At 35.7% G+C, this 22419-nt stretch overlaps 1 pseudogene; it reads left to right on the top strand.

Annotated features, from left to right (window-relative positions):
- The first annotated feature begins 15950 nt into the window (after positions 1-15950).
- LOC100454682 (eukaryotic translation initiation factor 3 subunit K-like) lies at positions 15951-16648 on the top strand (annotated as a pseudogene).
- The last annotated feature ends 5771 nt before the right edge of the window (positions 16649-22419 follow it).

Raw genomic sequence — 22419 nt, 5'->3', positions numbered from 1 at the left:
GATTCGACCAAAGTGCTGATAGTGATGTGGGCAATGAAGTTCAGAATGAGGTGGCCTCAGATGGTAATGAGGAACTTATTGGGAACTGGAGCAAAGGTTACCCTTGCTATGCTTTAGCAAAGGGACTGGTGGTATTCTACCCCTGCCACCAGCGGAAAAGATCTGTGGAAGTTTAAACCAGACAGGGATGATTTAAGGTATCCGATGGAAGAAATTCCTTAACAGTAAAGTGTTCAAGAGGTCACCTGGCTTTTTCTAAAAGTATAGAGTCATAAGCCTTCACAAAGACATAATTTGAAATGGAAACTTATATTTAAAAGGGAAACAGAGCATAAAGCCTTGGAAAATTTACTGCCAGCTCATGTGGTAGAAAAGGAAAACCCATTTTCTGGGGAGAAATTCAAGCCAGCTGCAGAAATTTGCATAAGTAAGGAGAAACCGAATATTAACAGTCAAGATAATGAGAAACATGTCTCCAGGGTTTTCTTACATCTGCATGGCAGCCCCTCCCATCACATGCTTGGAGGTCTAGGAAAAACGGTTTGGTGGGCTAGGCCCAGGGCCCTGCTGCTCTGTGGAGCCTCAAGATGTGGTGCTCTGGGTCCCAGCTGCTACAGTTCCAGCTGTGGCTAAAAGGGGCCAGGGTAAGCTCAGGCCATTGCCCCAGTGTGTGTTAGCCCCAAGTTTCAGTGGCTTCCACATAGTGTTGGGCCTGACAGTATACAGAAGATAAGAGTTGAACTTTGAGAGTCTCTGCCTAGATTTCAGAGGATGTATGGAAATTCCTAGGTGTCCAGGCAGAAGTCTGCTCAGGGGTGGAGCTCTCATGGAGGACATCTACTAGGTCAAGGCCAAGGAAGAATGTGGGGTTGGAGCCCCCACACAGAGTCTCCACTGGAGCACTCTGCCTGAAGAAAAAAAGGACACTGTCCTCCAGATCTCAGAATTGTAGATCCACCAACAGCTTGTACCTCGTATGTGGAAAAGCCACAGGCACTCACTCCAGCCTGTGAAAGCAGCTGCAGGGGCTGAATCCTGCAGAGCCACAGAGTTGAAGCTGCCCAAGGCCTTGGGAGCCCACCCCTTGCTTCAGCATGCCCTGGATGTGAAACATGGAGTCGAAGGAGATTATTTTGGATCTTTAAGATTTAATCAGTGCCCTAACAGGCTTTGAATTTGCATGGGTACTGTAGCTCCGTAGTTTTGGCCAATTTCTCCCATTTGTATTGGGAACATTTACCCTGTGCTTGTACCCCCATTGTATCTTGGAAGTAACTAACCTGTTTTTTATTTTACAGGCTCACAGGTGGAAGGGACTTACCTTATCTTAGATGAGATTTTGTACTTAGACTTTTGAGCTAATTCTGGAATGAGATAAGATTTGGGAGACTGTTGGGAAGGCATTATTGGTTTTGAAATGTAAAAAGGATATGAGATTTGTGAGGGGCTATGGGCAGAATGATATGACTTGGCTTTGTGTCCCCACCCAAATCTCATCTCAAATTGTAATCCTCACATGTTGAGGGAATAACCTGGTGGGAGACAATTGGATCATGGGGATGGTATCCCCCATGCTGTTCTCATGATAGTGAGTGACTTCTTACCAGATCTGATGGTTTAAAAGTTTCCCTTCCCTCTTCACCTGCTCTCTCTCTCCTACTGCCATGTGAGGAACATGCTTGCTTCCCCTTCACCTTCCACCATGGTTATAAGTTTCCTGAGACCTCCATAGCCCTGTGGAACTGTTTCTTCATAAGTTACTTTTATGAAGGTAACTTAACCTTCATAAAGGTTAAGTTAAATTAAACCTTTTTCTTCATAAGTTACCCAGTCTCAGGCAGTTCTTTATAACCATGTGAAAATGGACTAATACAATACCATCATTTTTCTAATCTGTCTTCCTTTGTCGCCCTCTTACACAGGCAGAGTCCTAGGAGTCTGAAGATACTAGTTTGCGAATCTGGTATAAAGAAAGTATTATTTATTCTTCCACTCAGAGCTTTACTGAGGATAAAAGAGTAGAAAAAATATCAGAGAGGTAATTGTAAAAATAATATTTTTACCATTCAACTGCACTGGCCTGATAATAAGCACATTTACAATATTAGGTATCTAAGAAATGGCCCATGTGTTATTTCACAAGATTCTATATAACCATATTATATAATAATAAGTTAAAGTAATTTCAACATGTACAGAATTAAAATATTACTGTATTAATAAGTAGTGATAACAAAATAATAGATGTAAGAAAACATAACTGGGAAAATAATATTTATAATAAAATTATTTCAGGATCCTGATGTCAGTCTAATGGAAGTTGTCCTGTGAAATTATTTCTGGAAGAGATAAAGTAGGGTTTGATGTATCATGTATGGCATTTTCTTATTTTACTAATAAATGGCTGAGTAACATTGGCAAATATATATATTTCTAAACATATAGAAATGAAGGTGGTTATACCATATAGGTTTGCTTGTTTCTCTAATAATAGATAACATGTATTAAAAACTAATTTTATATTAAAGCCTGGATGTAAGCATTTTTATGCAAACCATGATAGCCCTATGAAGTATTTTACCATTATTATTCCCATTTTACAGGTGAATGGCATAGGTTGGTCTACCATACAGTTAGTAAATCACAAATATATGAATCCCTGAAGAATAATCTTGGGTCCATGCCTAGAACATTATGTTATTTGATAGAAATAAAATCTCAGGCTAAAACACAAGCAACTTATTGTCAGGGCGCGGTGGCTCACGCCTGTAATCCCAGAACTTTGGGTGGCCGAGGTGGGCGGATCACGAGGTCAGGAGATCGAGACCATCCTGGCTAACACGGTGAAACACCCTCTCTACTAAAAATACAAAAAATTAGCCAGGAGTGGTGGCGGGTGCCTGTAGTCCCAGCTACTCAGGTGGCTGAGGCAGAAGAATGGCATGAACCCGGGAGGTGGAGCTTGCGGTGAGCTGAGATAGTGCCACTGCACTCCAGCCTGGGTGACAGAGCGAGACTCCGTCTCAGAAAAAAAAAAAGAAAAGGAAAAAAAAGATGGAACTTACTTGTTCTTATTGTAATTATTCTTTGCAATTCTTTTCTCAAAAACATTGAAGAATTGACATTTTCTCTAACATCTCTCACCCTGACTGTGAGAAAATCAAATGAAATTTGCTCCCTTTATAAATTATTTCTTGTTCTAACTTCATTTTATAGCCCAGTATAAAATATCTAAAATAAATAAAAAACAGATTAAATATATAAATTTACAGTGTACCCTCTTTTCTGCTTAATTGCATAAAAAACCACACCTTACTTGAACTACAGTGACATCTTGTGGCCTAAAGTGTTTTATTTAGTTTTATATATAAATCATTGTTTTTGTTTTCTGGTTCTCTTCAGTTCTAAGTTTTAAAGCAGGTAGTTTTCATTCAAGAAAATGCCATAGGCATAAATTCTGAACAATCAGTAAATATTCCAGAAATAAAATATTAAATTGGGAAAAAATTAATAACAAATATGGCTAAGAATAATTGCTGACCTAGTTTTTTTTTTCAGAGTAGTGTGTTTAACTTGAAGTATATTTTATTTTTAAAATATGTGGGAAAAACTCATGTCACTTCATTTAAAATTGAAGACAAGTAGTTTCAATCATTTTGCTATTTTTGTGTAATTAAAAAGGAATCAATTTTTTTTAAATTGTAAATATGATCCCAATATCTGTACATTAAAAACATTTTTCTTCTATAGAATGCACATCATCTTTTTAATGTATAACTTTTAGTTTTATTCTTTAAATACATACTAATAAATAAATTGAAGTTATGATTTCCTCAAGCCTCTGCTTTCTTCAGTTATTTCAGTATTTGCCAGATGGCTTCTGATTATTTTCACTGTTCCCCAGGGTTCCATATTAAACACATTAAATCAAATCTTCAAAATTTAAAGAGGAAGTATAATTGCACCTCAAAAGCTCTTATTATACATCTTACAAAAGTATAATTATGAATTAAACAATATTATCTTGAATATACAGAGAGCTGCGGTTTGTAAAGCTAGTTTGTAAAGAAACAAAATAATGGTGATATACAATTTAAACTAATTTATTTATGTATGTTATACATATGGTATTCAAAATTAATTTAAAATAATGGTTAACTAGTTAACTCATTTCATACGATAAAGTATATATTAAGAGTTTAATAATTGTGTATCTAAACCTATTTCTGCTGTATTGTCATTTAAGTTTTCGAAAACAATTGGTTCATTATAAAAAGTATAATTAAGATATTCTTCTCAGCAGTAGCAGTACATATTGATTTCTATAATTCTGTTGTTTTTGTTCTAATTTTAGCATATGTGCTACTGAAGCAAACACTGTTGTTGTTCCATAGTATAGCATCTATTCTACAAATTGCAAAATGAGTGTAGCTCTTTTTATAACTAGAATAAGTAAAGGTAATAGTATGTATTCTAATTATCATTGCAAAGATAAATATGTCAACAACAAAGGCATTATTTTGTGTGGCTTGTAAATGAGTGCTTCACAAGTATTGGGACACTAGGTTAGTTAACAGCCAATTTTGGTACCTCTTCTAATTGATAACTGAATAAAGGCTTTTAATCTTAGTATGTTCTAGATTAATTACATGAATTAACCCAAAAGTCTACTCTAACTTTCTGGGATACTATTAACTTTAACATAAACCTAGAGTAAATTATAAATATCGAGCAGATATATAATTCTTATTACTATATCTACTCATTTATTTTTACTAGAATATTGGTAAAATCTGCATGCATGTTGGCTAAGGACAAAGGTATGTTCCCCCAGATGAGAACCTACTATTCTCTATTTTTAATGTCCCAAAATAATGTATATTTAATGATTGTATTACTTTCTATATTTACTCCGTAAATCAGGAGTTATTCTTTAAATAATTTCTGAAAAAATTTTAAACCATGATTTTTAATATAATTATTTCAACATGCTATAATATGCATTTTAACCAAATCTTACAAAATTCTTCTTATGACATAGGGAGAAATAGAAATAATAAATATATATTATTAATAGTAGTCTTTTATTTATTGAAGTATATGTTACATTCTCAAGCTTTATTGTGGTCTAATTGGTAAAAATTATTATGTAGTTGTGGTATAAAATTTGATAATTTTATAAATTTATACATTATGAAATGATTACCACAATCAACATAATACATCTATCACCACAAATAGAATAAAACAAGTAAAGTAATTTATTTTGAGGACTAATTTCTTTTCATATTGCAGTTGCTATAATGAGACAAATCATAATAACCTTTCCTGGTTCTGATGCTTTATAAATATAGTACTTTTTAAAATTTCTAGTATTATTTATGTATCATATTACAATCATACTTTAATAAATAATACTTTAATAAATAAGCAAACTGAAGCTAATATGTGTTATCTTGCTTGAGGTCACAAAGTTTCTATGTTTTCAAAAATATAATTCATTCTGAGTTGCTTCACCACAAAAGCTTGATCTCTTTTTATTTTAGATTGCTTGCTTTTCTCTCATCATGTCTCTTGAACATATTTAAGTTTATGAAATTAATTGAGAAAAATTTAGGTCAGCATTCCAGTTAATATACAAACAACAATAATGACTCATAATATCCTTACAAAAATAAGCCTTTGTGTGATCACTTAAATATTTAGCACTTTAAAATCTTCCTAAAATCTTCTTCAATGTGACTGGGCGTTCAAAAATATGACTTAACGTTACATAATGGCTGTTGATGTGGGTGTTTATTGAAAACCTTCAAGAATTTCTTTATTTGATAATTTTCCAATCACATAAATATCATATAAATTATTATGTATCTTATTCTGGACCTGCAAATATTCTACATTTACATATATATTTGATTTCCCATGTATTTTATTACAAAGTTTTCTAATTTTCACTATATTATAGTATCTTTAATTCTGTGCATAGTATACACTGTTTAATTTTACATTTATTTATATTTATATTTACATCTAATTTCTATTTTAAATCTATAGAGGTAATAAAATTAATTTATACTGATTGTGAAAAAAAGGTTGAATTTTTTGACTTGTGTTTTTGTCCATGCTTTTAGAAATATAGATTGGCTAGTCCTTCTTGTTTTTAGGGTATACACACACACAAACATACAAACTTCACAAAGAGAGAGGGAGGTTAAATGGTAGAAGGTGAGAAATTTTAAAAATATATGAAAAATGTGAGAATATATTAAGAAATGATGAGTCTGGACACATGTAAAAGTTATACATGAAGAAGTAGAAAATATAGCTATCAATGAAAAAATTGCTTTTAAACTTTATAAAAGCTATATTTTCAAAATATATCTGAGATTTCTTTAAAGAGAACACATGGCCAGACGTGGTGGCTCACGCCTGTAATCCCAGCACTTTAGAAGAGCTACTGAGGCGCATGCATCACCTGAGGTCAGGAGTTCGAGACCAGCCTGGCCAACATGGGGAAACCCCATCTCTACTAAAAATACAAAAAAAAAAATTAGCCGGGCATCGTGGCAGGCATCTGTAATCCCAGCTGCTAGGAAGGCTGAGCAAGAGAATCGCTTGAATCTGGGAGGCAGAGGTTGCAATGAGCCAAGATCACGCTATTGCACTCCAGCCTGGGCAACAAGAGCGAAACTCATCTCAAAAAAAGAAGAACACATTCAGCAATCTAAATATAATTTACATTCTTATGCTGATGACCATGTTTATAGAAGAAGTTAGAAGTAAATAAATATATTAATGCATAATTTTATGGTACAAGAAATAAAGGCATAAAGCCAATATCTCTTTTCATTTACATTTTTGCCTGTAATCAAAAGGAAAGACTCACTTCTGTAACAGGATGTGTAATACTTTGCATCCAAATAAGAAAAATCTACAGAGCTGAGGAAAAGCATCTATTAAAAGATTTTATGTTGTGGTATGCACAGGTCCAGGTGCATTGATGGTTCATGGCAAAGACTTAGGTTTTCTTGCAGCATCTGGATATTTCAGAAAAAAATATACGTAGATCTGTTTCTGAATAACTTAGGAGTTGGCAAACTGGATAATAGGGAATGAACCTGGATAACAGTGAATTTTAGAGATTTAGATAATAAATTTAAATAATAGTGAATTTTATTTATTAATATTAATTCACTGTGAATAGTAATAATGAATTTTTGATATTTAGAAATATACCTATGTTGTTTATGTTTACAAATTTAAATGCATGAATTTGGACTTACATATTTTATTTAAATGTTTAAAACCACCTTAGTAATGTATGATTGACACAAAAAGATGTAAATATTTATTATATGCAGCTTGATAAGTTTGGAGATAAGTATGCACATGTAAAATCATTACCACAATCTATGCCATAAACTTAATACATTACCTCCAAAAGTTTTCTCCCACCCTCTTCAGTTACTGTTGTTATTATTACAGTGATAAGGACATTTAACATAACATCTACCCTCTGGGCACATTTTTAAGTATACAAATGATATTGTTAACTATAGACTCTATGCAATACAATAGATCTCCAGGGCTTACTCTTTTTGTATAACTGCAACTTTTTAAACTTTGGCTACTAAATCTTCATTTCCCCTTCCCCTCAGTCCCTGGAAACCACTCTTCTAGCCTCTACTTCTATGAGTTTGATTATTTTAGATTTTTCTCATATAAATGGGATCATGTAGCATTTGTCATTCTGTTTCTGGTGTATATCACTCAGCATAATGTCTTCCAGATTTATCCCTGTTGTAGCAAGTGGTAGAATTTACTTCTTTGTAAAAACCGAATAATATTCAATTGTATGTATATACCATATTTTCTTTTTGCATTCATCCATTGATAAACATTCCGGTTGCTTCCATGTTTTCCCTATCGTGAATAATGCTGCAGTGAACATGGGAGTGCAGATATCTTTTTGAGATCCTGATTTCGATTTCTTGAATGTATATACAGAAGTGGGATTGCTAGATTATATGATAATTTCATTTATAATTTGGCAGGGAACGTCCATCCTTTTTTTCCATAGTTGTTGCACCAACTTGCATTTCTATCAATAGTATATAAGGGTTCCCTTTTCTCTACATCCACAACAATATTTGTTATCTGGCTGGGTGCAGTGGCTCATGCCTACAATCCCAGCACTTTGGGAGGCTGAGGCGGGCAGATTTCTTGAGTGCAGGAGTTTGAGACCAACCTGAGAAACATGGCAAAACTCTGTCTCTACAAAATAAATAAATAAATAAAAATATTAGCCGGGTGTGGTAGTGCACACCTGTAGTTCCAGGTACTCAGGAGGCTGAGGTCGGGGATCGTTAGAGCCAGGAGGTTGAGGCTGCAGTGACCTGTGATTGTGCCACTGCACACCAGCATGGGCAACAGAGCAAGACCCTGTCTCAAAAAAACAAAAGTTATCTTTTGTAATTGGTCCCTCATCATTACGCCATACACAAAAATCAACTTAAAATGAATTAAACAATAATATGTGAAGGATTAATAAAATTCCTAGAAGGAAACACAGGAGAAAAGCTTCTTGACATTGTTGGTCTTGACAGTGATTTCTTGGATATGACAACAAGAGCATAAGCAACAAAAACAAATACACACAAATGGAGCTATGTCAAACTAACATTTTCTACACTTCAAAGGAAAAAATGAACCAAAATGGAAATTCACCTATAAAAATGAACCAAAATGGAAATTCACTTATAAAAATGAAGAAAATGGAAATTCACCTATAAAAATGAAGAAAATATTTGTAAATCATGTATCTGCTGAAGGGTTAATACCTAAAAAATATAAAGAAGTCCTATAATTCAATAGAGTAAAAACAAACATACCAATTTAAAAATAGACAGAAGAATTAAATAAGCATTTCTCAAAAAAAGACATACAAATGACCAATGGGTTTATGAAAAGGTACTCTGTCACTCACTATCAGCGAAATGTAAAATCCAAAAACCACAAGGAGTTATCACTCCATAACCAACAGAGATTATTATTGGACCTATATATTTTAAGAGGAAGACTGTATCTGGGCATATGAATACTATAATGAGTATTAGGTACTATTAATCACCTTTTCTTTCCTGTGCCATATGCTATAATTTACTGTAAAGAGTGCTACATTATTGTAACAGGACTATCATTTTAATTAGACTACAGTGTGACTTATGTGGACATTTATGTTTTTCTACACATGGTTACATGTGGTGATGTGAGTGAGAGTTTTAAAAGTGCGTAATTTATATGTATTAAACAAAAAAAAGTAGAGAAAGAAAAAATAAATACTGTAACTTGACTTTTCAAAACTATCTTAAATGCAAACACCGTGTGGATTTATTTTGTTAGAACATTGTGGGTGTTCAGGCAGAGGAGGATGTAAAAACAAATGCTATTTTTTAATTACAAAAATATTACAAGATCTTAGAAAAAATATGTATGAGAACATAAGAAGAAATAAACCAGTAGTGCTATATATAGAAATTTTAAAAGTAAAGTAACACTATGTTCTAAATTTTGAAAATCTTGATAAAATAGGCACATTTCTAAAGAAAAACAGAAATATCCAAAAAGCTGTGAATAAAATACACTTAATAGTTAATAATTGTTAACAAAATGAGGAAAAGATGTCAAAGAAATACATTAAAACTTCACAATTTAGATTATCTTTAGCATGGATGATTCATAAGCATATTACCGTACTATCCTTAAGTAAACTATTCCAGGAGTAACATAAAGAATACTCATAATGTATTGAATAAAACTAGCAAAATGTTTATTACAAAGCTGATTAATCAATTATAAAAATTTAAAACTATTCCTGTAAACTACTTATGAATGAATATAGATATAACATTGGTAATTAAAAAAACTATAATGAGGCTACACCACTAAAGTAAAAGTCACCTAAATAATGCAATAATTATTTAGTAGGAGAGAAAGAACACATAATATAAACAAGAGGGCTAAAAGTATTATTAAAATGTAGCATGCACTTATTAGAGTACATGCTGAGACAGGATATATAAATTATAAGAACAGAGGGACTCAAAAAATAAATCTAAGAAGTCTTTATTAAGAATGCAAGGAATGCCTCATAACAACATAAAGCTAATATTGTTTTATAATAGATATTTTTATTAGGAATTATTAAGAACAACTTAATCACTTAATTTCTAAAGAACTTCTTATCAATAAAAAATAAGATATCTGCATATCGAATTTTGTAGAAAGTCTGAGAATCTTAGATCACTACAGAAGCAAATGTAATAAAAACATTTGTGATGTAAATTACCACAAGATAAAAGTCTATGGAACATAAACATTTAAGCATAGTTTAATAGAAAATATGAATAGGGAATAATTATATTGAAAAGAATGCAAAAAAAACCAAAATATTTCAAAATGTTTTAGCTATATAAAGGAAATTAATGTACTAAAATATTTAAATTAAAATTTGAACAAAGGAAAGATGTGCCATGCTTCTATCTAAAACAATTGACATTTATAAAGGTGCTAATTACCCAAGATAAATGTATATATAAGAAAAACTACTATAGAAAATAATTTAACAGACATTTATTAAAGTTTGAAAACTAGTTTTATAATTATTGTGTTGTCCTTAGTGGTTGGGAAAAACTAGAATTCAATCAGTGGTCAAAAATCAAAACAAAAACATTCTTGACAAAAATGGTAAGCCTGCAATGACTAATAATATTGTACCCATAGAATATTCTGGTAATGTAACCAGGAACTAAAAGTTAACACTTCAAAACTCACTTCAGAAAAAGTTATATTACTAGAGATAAAAAGAGCAAATACATTATAATGCAGTCAATTCTTCAAGAGAACATAAAACTCCTAAATGTGAATGCACCTATTGCCCAGAACTACAGAATACAAGTACCAAAACTCACAGAACTAGAAATAGAAATAAACAAATAAATTATTATGGTTGGAAACTTCAACACTTCTTTCTTATTAACAGAACAAGTGGATGGAAAATCAGTAAGCATAAAGAAGAAACAAACTATGTCATTAAATAACTTGACCTAATTGATAATTGTAAAACACGTCAACATCAGGAGAATATATATTCTTATTCCCTTTAATTATACATGGACTATTCACTAAAAACAAAAACAAAATCATATATTGGTCCATACAAAAAACTTAGTACACTTTAAAAACATGAATCATAAAAAGCATATTTCTAGAACATGATGGAAATAACCTAGAAATCAGTAGGAGAAAGAAAATGGAAATACTCCAAATATTTTATAATTATACTTGAAACAAACTAGTAGGTGTAAACTTAATAACATTTAAAAGATATTTATTTCAGAAACTGCAAAACACTGATAGAAGCAATCAAAGAAGATCTAAATAAGTGGAGAGACATGCTGTGTTCATGGGTCAGAAGACTATGAATAACCAAAATGTCAAGTCTACTCAAATAGACATACAGATTTAAGACAATTTCTACTAAAACCTCAGAAAGTTTTTTTAGATATAAATAAGATTTTTCTAAAGCATTTAAGGAAAGACATAAAAAAAAACTTGAAAGTAAACAGTTTTGAAAAAAAATATAGTGGAAACAATCAATTTACATGAATTGAAGCCATATAGCTATAGTAGTCATCCTATGTGTCATTGGTGAAGAAATAGACCTATAGATTAATAAAATAGAATAGAGAGCCTAGAAATAGTGCCACTTCAGTACAGCCAACTGATTTGGACAAAGGTGAAAAATCAATGCTTTGGATAGAGGACAACATTTTCAACATATGGTGCTTTATTAATCAAATATCCTTAGCCCTTCCCCCAATCAAACCCTTACCTAAATCTCACATCCTATTAAAAATAATAAAAATCTAGGATAAAAAGATTTAAATTTAAATACAAACCTACAAAACTTTTAGGAAATAACATCAGAGAAAATCTTCAGGGCCTAGATCTTGGTGAAGAGTTCTCAGACATGACACTTAAAGAACTATACATAAAAGAAAACCATCTAAATTTCATTTCATCAAAATTGAAAATTTTTTTCTGCAAAAGTCTATATAAAGAGAATGCAAAAGAAAAAACAACATTGTTGTAGGTTTGGAGTTTGCAAATATTTTTTCCCATTCTTGTGATATGAACAATGAAAAAACACTTATTTCTAAAATATATAAAGAACTCTCAACGTTAACCAACCTTTTACATGGGTTTCTGAGTTCTCTATTCTCTTATACATACAGATCCATACATACAGAGAATGTTATAGCCGCTCCACAAAACAATCAATCATTTGTGTATAATGTTCAACATACACTTATCCCTTAAGGCTAAAATCACCTATGCCTTAGCAATTACATTTACCCAAGGGGAGAAAAACTTATTTACATACAAAAAGTAACACAAAATGTTTAGAATTGTTGTTATTCATAATTTTTTAAAGTCCATGAAAATAACCCAAATGTCCATCATAAATGAATGGTTTTCATGTTGTGAATAGTTCTTGTGGATGAATTTGTAGCATGTATATTAAGAGAGAGAATACATTCTAATATATTCATATGGTAAATTTAAACGATAGAATAAAATAAACTGGGTGAAGCAAAATAAAACAGACACAAATAACTATATACCATATAATTTCATTTCTGTGACACTCTACAATTACAATGTTGTAGGGATGGAAATAAGATTAGTGGTTTTCAGGGGCTGAGTGTAGAGAGTAGTGAATGGCAACTAATGTGTGTGGATGGTATTTTTTCATTGATTGAAACATTCTACATATTGATTATATGATTAAAGAACTGTATATGTTTGTCAAAATTCATCTAAATGTACTTCTAAAAATATTGAGTTTGATTGTATATAAACTAAACATCAATAAGAAAAATAGCCTCAAACTTATAATTCATCAATTATTTTGACTGTTTTTGAATTTCAATTGAGAGAAGTGTTTATATAATATCACCTTAAGGATATTCTGTACTTTATTCTTCTACATAACACATAGATATATATCTATATTACAATTTTTAATCTTTCAATTTGTTTTGTTTTGCATTTTAATAATTTAAAGACATATATTAAAAACTTAATAAAAGCATTTTTCAACTATTGTGGCTGCTTTCATTTCATAATTACCCTGTAGGACCAGGTGAAGCTTTCCTCTGAGATCACCCCATATCTAGCTTTCTCCACTTTTATGTCCTGCCATCTCTACTCCTTTGTTGCTGTTTCTTTCTTTGCTTCTTTCCTTCCTTCATGTCTAGCTTTCTCTGTTTTTATGTCCTACCATCTCTACTCTTTTACTAATCCTTCCTTCCTTCTATCCTTCCTTCCTTCATTGCTTCCTTCCTTTTTCCTTCCTTCCTTCTCTCTCTCTCTCCCTCTCTTTCTCTTTCCTTCTTTCTTTCTTTTTTCTTTCTTTCCTTCTTCTTTCTTTCTTTCCTTCTTTCTCTCTCTCTTTCTTTCTTTCTTTCCTTCTTCTTTCTTTCTTTCCTTCTTTCTCTCTCTTTCTCTCTCTCTGTCTCTCTTTCTTTCTTTCCTTCTTTCTCTTTGACAGTGTCTCAATCTGTCACCAGGCTGGAGTACAGTGGTGCAATCACTGTAGCCTTGACTTTCCAACTCAAGGGATCCTCCCACCTCAGCACCCGAGTGGCTGGGACTACAGGCATGCACCACCACACCTGGCTATATTTTTTTCTTTACTATTTTGTGTGTGTGTGTGTGTGTGTGTCTGGAGATGGAGTCTCATTCTGTCGTCCAGGCTGGCCTCAAACTTCTGGGCTCAAGCAGTCCTCCCATCTCAGCCTCCCAAAGTGCTGGGATTACAGGTGTGAGCCATTGCCCCCAGCCCTTTACTGATTTTTTCATGGAAACACTTCCTTAACAAATCATTTCAAAAGAATATGACCTAAGATAGTTGGTACTGAAAATTATCTCAGAAGTGAATATTAAGAGTGGAATTATTTAATTAATATATTGATTTCATTTCATTTGGTTATATGCTCAAAAGATGAATTGCTGAATCATATAGTAGATCTTCTTTTAATTTTTCATGGAACTGTCCTATCATTTTCCATAAAGAAATCTATGATTTACATTCCTACCCGTGTGCATGGGTTACCTTTTCTCTATATCTTTGCCAACATTTGTCATATTTTTTCTTTCTGATTATAGCCATTCTAACAGATGTGAGGTAAAATATCAATATATCATTGTGGTTTTAGTTTGCATTTCTCTCATGAGTATTGATGTTGAGCATTTTTTCATATATCTATTAGCCATTTGTATTTCTTTTATTGAGAAAGGTCTACTCAGATCCTTTGTACATTCTGTAAACAGGTATACTTTTTTTTTTTGGCTACTGGGTTGAGTATATTTTAGATGTTAGCTGCTTATCAGACGTAAAGTTTGCAAATATTTTTCCCATTCTTTAGGTTGTCTCTTCACTCTGTTCATTGTTTCCTTTAAGGTGCAAAAGCTTTTGATTTTGATTATCCACTAACCAGATCACAATAGGAACCATATTTTTAAGGTTAAATAGAATGTCGAATATGTCAACATGCTGTACTACAAATGATAAAACTTTAAATATAATTGAGATTTGATGAAGTGGATAGAGGTTCACTGACATGTGATAGTTCTCGGAATTGACAGGTATGAAGTACGAAAATTGTGAGATAGTCAAATTGAATGGTCCACATTAGCACAACTGTGCTTTCAGGAAATTGATGAATTCAGCTAAGCCAATACCCAAATTAACTGTGATTGTCAGAAAACCAATATCTTCTTATCTCAGAGAGCAGACTGTGCTGCCAGGAGATCAGTTTTATAAACTAATTATAAAAAAAAGAGCTCTGAAAAAGCTAAATTCATAATTCACATCTTGGTAAAAATTGTTCTTCAAAGTTAGCATCCTACTAGGAAAGCTGTGTGACCCTCAGTTTGGGGCTGTATATATCTCAGTCAATATATTTGAAACAATGAAGCCCAGGTTTTCCTAACCTCAATTAGCCAACAGAACTGATGCTTTCAGTGTGTAGAGAATAGCTCCTAATACAATGTGGATTTGTCCCCACCCAAATCTCATTTTGAATTTTAATTCCCATAATCCCCACATGTCATGAGAGGGACCTGGTGGAAGGTAATTGAATCATGGCGCTGGTTACCCCCATGATGCTGTTCTCATGATAGTGACTGAGTTCTCATGAGACCTGATGGTTTTATAAGGGGCTATTTCCTCACTTCACTCTGTGCTTCTGCTTGCTGCTGCCATGTGAAGAAGGATGTGTTTGCTTCCCCTTCCACCACGATTATAAACTTTCTGAGGCCTCCCTACCCCTGGGGCACTGTAAGTCAATTACACCCCTTTCCTTTATAAATTACCCAGTCTCAGGTATGTCTTTATTAGCAGCATGAGAACAGTAAATTCGTACTTGGTAGTGATGCACTGCTGTAAAGATACCCGACAGTGTAGAAGCAACTTTGGAACTAGGTAACAAGCAGAGGTTGGAAAAGTTTGGAGGGCTCAGAAGAAGACTGGAAGATGTGGCAAAGTTTGGAACTTCATAGAGACTTCTTAAATGGCTTTAACCAAAATGTTGATAGTGATACAAACAATAAGGTCCAGGCTGAGGTGTTCTCAGAGGGAGATGAGAAACTTGTTGGGAACTGGAGTACAGGTGCTCCTGCTGTGCAAAGAGACTGGAAGCATTTTGACCCTGCCCTAGAGATCTGTGGAACTTTGAACTTGAGAGAGAGATGATTTAGGGTATGGTGGGGAAAAATTTCTAAACTGCATATCATTTAAGAGGAAACACAGCATAAAAGTTTGAAAAGTATGCAGCCTGACAATGCAATAGAAAAGAAAACCCCACCCCTTCTGGTCCTGGAGGATGCAATCCAGGTCCGGTGTTAGCCTCCAGCCCTGGTTGTGGAAGGTGACAGTAGTCATGGCAATGTTTGAGCAAATGAGAGCCAACGGGGGCAAGTTGGTTAAGGACATCGACAGATACAATCCTGGCCACCCTGGAGCGCTAAGTGGAGACACAGGCCAAGGAGAATGCCTATGATCTAGAAGCCAACCTGGCTGTCCTGAAGCTTTGCGAGTTCAACCCAGCATTTTTTCAGACCACAGTCACTGCCCAGATCCTGCTGAAGGCGCCCTCAACCCCTGCCACACACCAACTTCACCCTGTCCACGTGCATGATCCACCAGCACAACAAGAGGAGCAGGCAATCCAACAGATTTTGCACCTCGGCGACTTGCTGGAGACCTGCCACTTCCAGGCCTTCTGGCAAGGAAAACATGGTCCTGTTGGAAGGTATAACCAGCTTTGAAGACTCTGTCTGAAAGTTTATCTGCCATGTCGTGGGTATCACTTACCAGCACATCGGATGCTGGCTGCTTGGTAAAATGTTTGGTGATCTGTCAGCCAGCCAGCTAAAGGTGTAGATGAGCAAATATGGCTGGAGCGCTAACAAGTCAGGGCTGATCTTCATTTGTAACCAGGAAGAGAGCATTAAACCCTAGAATATTGTAGAGAAGATCGACTTTGACAGTGTTTCCAGCATCATCGCCTCCTCCCAGTAACTGCAGGTGTTTAATAAAGATGTGTTGACTTAGGCAAAAAAAAAAAAAAAAAAAAAAAGAAAACCCCATTTTCTGGGGAGAAATTCTAGCTTACTGCAGAAATTTGCATATGTAATGACAATAGGGAAAATGTCTCCAGAACATGTCAAAGACCTTCATGGCAGCCCCTCTCATCATGGGCCAAGAGGCCTAAGAGGGAGATAATACAGAGATTTTTCCATTTCCCAATTCACAAATTTCAGTGATTTCTGCTGGACTGTGGAAATTGAAGAAATACATCAAGGCTCATTATAGATTATCCCTACATCAAAAAAAAGATTAAATCACAAAAAGTAATTAAAATATCTCTTTAAAAGCCCCATGATATCCATAAAGTTGGAGAAGCTCAGGCTTCAACTTGAAGAGGAGATGGAAATAAATATACTTGGAGGCTCTTCCTCCACTGTGGGTCAACTTCATGGCAAGCAGCTGTCTTGGAAAGACACTTTATGTGCATAGTTCTAGCAAGTGGGGATATCAGCCAAGCCAGCTTCCACCTGGCTTGTTAGGGCCTCTTCCTTCCCTTTGATGTGACTGGCTGTGCCTGAGAGGCCAGGCACATTCACACTGTGTACCTGGCTTTCAGCAAGGACAAACAGTAAGATGAATATAGAAATGTGATCTCAGTCCTAGTTGCTTCTGCAAACACCCAGAAGTGATTATAAAGAAGCTCCAGCTTTGGCAGGGCATGGTGGCTCACGCTTGTAATTCCAACACATTGGGAGGCCGAGGTGGGCGGACCACCTGAGGTCAGGAGTTCAAGACCAGCCTGGCCAACATGGAGAAACCCCGTCTCTACTAAAAATACAAAAAAAAAAAAATTATCCAGGCTTGGTGGCAGGCCCTGTATTCCCTGCTACTCAGCAGGCTGAGGTAGGAGAATTGCTTGAACCTGGAAGGTGATGAGTGGCAATGAAAGGCACCACTGCACTCGAGCCTGAGTGACAGAGTGAAACTCCATCTGCAAAAAAAAAGAAAGAAAAAAAAAAGACAAATAATACAACAAATAAAAAGAAAAGAAAAGAAGCTCCAGTTCTATCTTCACAGGCTTTCTGTCTACTTTATAAAGGCATCTATCTATCTACCTATTCATCTATCTATATATCAATTATCTTTCTATCTGAACTGCATGTATAAGTGCTATTACAGTTATAGTTACAGGTAATTAAATAACTAGTTATCCCTGGCATTACTTTGGTTGTGGCTGTATTATAGTTCATTTTATAATATACGATGAAACCTAAAAAGACTCCAATAACATAAATATAACACATCTTCATCACAATTCTTTTAAAAATCTCGTTGAAATAACATTAAAGATATAAACAAACAAATGAAATAACAGTTGTCAAGTGAAAAGAAAGAAAACATGATCAACAGATCAATTATTTGGGACACTCCTAAAACAGGTATTATAGGAGGGCAGCCAAGATGGCAGAATAAGAACAGCTCTGGTCTACAGCTCCCAGCATGAGCAATGCATAAGACAGGTGATTTCTGCATTTCCATCTGAGGTACCACGTTCATCTCACTAGGGAGTGCCAGACAGTGGGCGCAGGACAGTGGGTGCAGCATACCGTGCACGAGCCGAAGCAGGGCAAGGCATTGCCTCACTCAGGAAGCGCAAGGGGTCAGGGAGTTCCCTTTCCTAGTCAAAGAAAGGGGTGACAGACGGCACCTGGAAAATCGTGTCACTCCCACCCTAATACTGCGCTTTTCCAATGGGCTTAAAAAACGGTGCACCAGGAGATTATATCCCGCACCTGGCTCAGAGGGTCCTACACCCACGGAGTCTCACTGATTGCTAGCACAGCAGTCTGAGATCAAACTGCAAGGCGGCAGCGAGTCTGGCCGGGGGGCGCCCGCCATTGCCCAGGCTTGCTTAGGTAAACAAAGCAGCCTGAAAGTTCGAACTGGGTAGAGCCCACCACAGCTCAAGGAGGCCTGCCTGCCTCTGTAGGCTCCACCTCTGGGGGCAGGACACAGACAAACAAAAAGGCAGCAGTAACCTCTGCAGACTTAAATGTCCCTGTCTCACAGCTTTGAAGAGAGCAGTGGTTCTCCCAGCATACAGCTGGAGATCTGAGAACGGGTGGACTGCCTCCTCAAGTGAGTCCCTGACCCCTGAACCCGAGCAGCCTAACTGGGAGGCACCCCCCAGTAGGGGCAGACTGACACCTGACATGGCTGGGTACTCCTCTGAGACAAAACTTCCAGAGGAACCATCAGACAGCAGCATTCACGGTTCATGAAAATCTGCTGTTCTGCAGCCACCACTGCTGATACCCAGGCAAACAGGGTCTGGAGTGGACCTCTAGCAAACTCCAACAGACCTGCAGCTGAGGGGCCTGTCTGTTAGAAGGAAAATTAACAAACAGAAAAGACATCTACACCAAAAACCCATCTGTACATCACCATCATCAAAGACCAAAAGTAGATAAAACCACAAAGATGGGGACAAAAACAGAGCAGAAAAACTGGAAACTCTAAAAAGCAGAGCGCCTCTCCTCCTCCAAAGGAACGCAGTTCCTCATCAGCAACGGAACAAAGCTGGATGGAGAATGACTTTGACGAGTTGAGAGAAGAAGGCTTCAGACGATCAAACTACTCCAAGCTACAGGAGGAAATTCAAACCAAAGGCAGAGAAGTTAAAAACTTTGAAAAAAATTTAGATGAATGTATAACTAGAATAATCAATACAGAGAAGTGCTTAAAGGAGCTGATGGAACTGAAAACCAAGGCTCGAGAACTACATGAAGAATGCAAAAGCCTCAGGAGCCAATGCGATCAACTGGAAGAAAGGGTATCAGTGATGGAAGATGAAATGAATGAAATGAAGCGAGAAGGGAAGTTTAGAGAAAAAAGAATAAAAAGAAACGAACAAAGCCTCCAAGAAATGTGGGACTATGTGAATAGACCAAATCTACATCTGATTGGTGTACCTGAAAGTGATGGGGAGAATGGAACCAAGTTGGAAAACACTCTGCAGGATATTATCCAGGAGAACGTCCCCAATCTAGCAAGGCAGGCCAACATTCAGATTCAGGAAATACAGAGAACACCACAAAGATACTCCTCGAGAAGAGCAACTCCAAGACACATAATTTTCAGACTCACCAAAGTTGAAATGAAGGAAAAAATGTTAAGGGCAGCCAGAGAGAAAGGTCGGGTTACCCACAAAGGTAAGCCTATCAGACTAACAGCGGATCTCTCTGCAGAAACTCTACAAGCCAGAAGAGAGTGGGGGCCAATATTCAACATTCTTAAAGAAAGGAATTTTCAGCCCAGCATTTCATATCCAGCCAAACTAAGCTTCATAAGTGAAGGAGAAATAAAATATTTTACAGACAAGCAAATGCTGAGAAATTTTGTCACCTCCAGGCCTGCCCTAAAAGAGCTCCTGAAGGAAGCACTAAACATGGAAAGGAACAAATGGTACGAGACGCTGCAAAATCACGCCAAAATGTAAAGACCATCGAGACTAGGAAGAAACTGCATCAACTAACGAGCAAAATAACCAGCTAACATCATAATGACAGGATCAAATTCACACATAACAATATTAGCCTTAAATGTAAATGGACTAAATGCTCCAGTTAAAAGACACAGACTGGCAAACTGGATAAAGAGTCAAGACCCATCAGTGTGCTGTATTCAGGAAACCCATCTCACGTGCAGAGACACACATAAGCTCAAAATAAAAGGATGGAGGAAGATCTACCAAGCAAATGGAAAACAAAAAAAGACAGGGGTTGCAATCCTAGTCTCTGATAAAACAGACTTTAAACCAACAAAGATCAAAAGAGACAAAGAAGGCCATTACATAATGGTAAAAGGATCAATTCAACAAGAAGAGTTAACTGTCCTAAATATATATGCACCCAATACAGGAGCACCCAGATTCATAAAGCAAGTCCTGAGTGACCTACAAAGAGACTTAGACTCCCACACAATAATAATGGGAGACTTTAACACCCCACTGTCAATGTTAGACAGATCAACGAGACAGAAACTTAACAAGGATACCCAGGAATTGAACTCAGCTCTGCACCAAGCAGACCTAGTAGACATCTACAGAACTCTCCACCCCAAATCGACAGAATATACATTTTTTTCAGCACCACACCACACCTATTCCAAAATTGACCACATAGTTGGAAGTAAAGCTCTCCTCAGCAAATGTAAAAGAACAGAAATGATAACAAACTGTCTCTCAGACCACAGTGCAATCAAACTAGAACTCAGGATTAAGAAACTCACTCAAAACTGCTCAACTACATGGAAGCTGAACAATCTGCTCCTGAATGACTACTGGGTACATAACGAAATGCAGGCAGAAATAAAGATGTTCTTTGAAACCAACGAGAACAAAGACACAACATACCAGAATCTCTGGGACACATTCAAAGCAGCGTGTAGAGGGAAATTTATAGCACTAAATGCCCACAAGAGAAAGCAGGAAAGATCCAAAATTGACACCCTAACATCACAATTAAAAGAAGTAGAAAAGCAAGAGCAAACACATTCAAAAGCTAGCAGAAGGCAAGAAATAACTAAAATCAGAGCAGAACTCAAGGAAATAGAGACACAAAAAACCCTTCAAAAAATTAATGAATCCAGGAGCTGGTTTTTTGAAAGGATCAACAAAATTGATAGACCGCTAGCAAGACTAATAAAGAAAAAAAGAGAGAAGAATCAAATAGATGCAATAAAAAATGATAAAGGGGATATCAACACCGATCCCACAGAAATACCAACTACCATCAGAGAATACTACAAACACCTCTACGCAAATAAACTAGAAAATCTAGAAGAAATGGATAAATTCCTCGACACATACAACCTCCCAAGACTAAACCAGGAAGAAGTTGAATCTCTGAATAGACCAATAACAGGCTCTGAAATTGTGGCAATAATCAATAGCTTACCAACCAAAAAGAGTCCAGGACCAGATGGATTCACAGCCGAATTCTACCAGAGGTACAAGGAGGAACTGGTACCATTCCTTCTGAAATTATTCCAATCAATAGAAAAAGAGGGAATCCTCCCTAACTTGTTTTATGAGGCCAGCATCATCCTAATACCAAAGCCGGGCAGAGACACAACCAAAAAAGAGAATTTTAGACCAATATCCTTGATGAACATTGATGCAAAAATCCTCAATAAAATACTGGCAAACCGAATCCAGCAGCACATCAAGAAGCTTATCCACCATGATCAAGTGGGCTTCATCCCTGGGATGCAAGGCTGGTTCAATATACACAAATCAATAAATGTAATCCAGCATATAAACAGAACCGAAGACAAAAACCACATGATTTTCTCAATAGATGCAGAAAAGGCCTTTGACAAAATTCAACAACCCTTCATGCTAAAAGCGCTCAATAAATTAGGTATTGATGGGACATATCTCAAAATAATAAGAGCTATGTATGACAAACCCACAGCCAATGTCATACTGAATGGGTAAAAACTGGAAGCATTCCCTTTCAAAACTGGCACAAGACAGGGATGCCCTCTCGCACCACTCCTATTCAACATAGTGTTGGAAGTTCTGGCCAGGGCAATTATGCAGGAGGAGGAAATAAAGGGTATTCAATTAGGAAAAGAGGAGGTCAAATTGTCCCTGTTTGCAGATGACATGATTGTATATCTAGAAAATCCCATTGTCTCAGCCCAAAATCTCCTTAAGCTGATAAGCAACTTCAGCAAAGTCTCAGGATACAAAATCA

Source organism: Pongo abelii, chromosome 3, assembly GCF_028885655.2.
Source record: "Pongo abelii isolate AG06213 chromosome 3, NHGRI_mPonAbe1-v2.0_pri, whole genome shotgun sequence".
NCBI classification, from domain to species: domain Eukaryota; kingdom Metazoa; phylum Chordata; class Mammalia; order Primates; family Hominidae; genus Pongo; species Pongo abelii.
This window is presented reverse-complemented; position numbering and strand designations above follow the sequence as displayed.